Source organism: Trachymyrmex cornetzi, unplaced genomic scaffold (assembly GCF_001594075.2).
Source record: "Trachymyrmex cornetzi isolate Tcor2-1 unplaced genomic scaffold, Tcor1.1 scaffold59, whole genome shotgun sequence".
NCBI classification, from domain to species: Eukaryota; Metazoa; Arthropoda; class Insecta; order Hymenoptera; family Formicidae; genus Trachymyrmex; species Trachymyrmex cornetzi.
Genome location: NW_017299903.1, coordinates 885,163 through 885,377, shown reverse-complemented (window position 1 = coordinate 885,377; position 215 = coordinate 885,163).

Below are 215 nucleotides of genomic sequence, written 5' to 3'. Positions count from 1 at the left end.
CCTTAGAGTCCACATCTTGAAAATAAGCGTGCAGCTGAGGTCACATTAATGAAACAAACGATACCGAGTTTGTAGAACTAAGATTGAAAGTCTAGAAAAGAAATATTTCCACCGAATAGAAAAGGGGTGATCTCGATTGATCGCGAGCCCGACGGCTCGATTGGACACCACCAATCACAGCGACCAGGGGATCGATTTTGTATCTTGAAACGAGG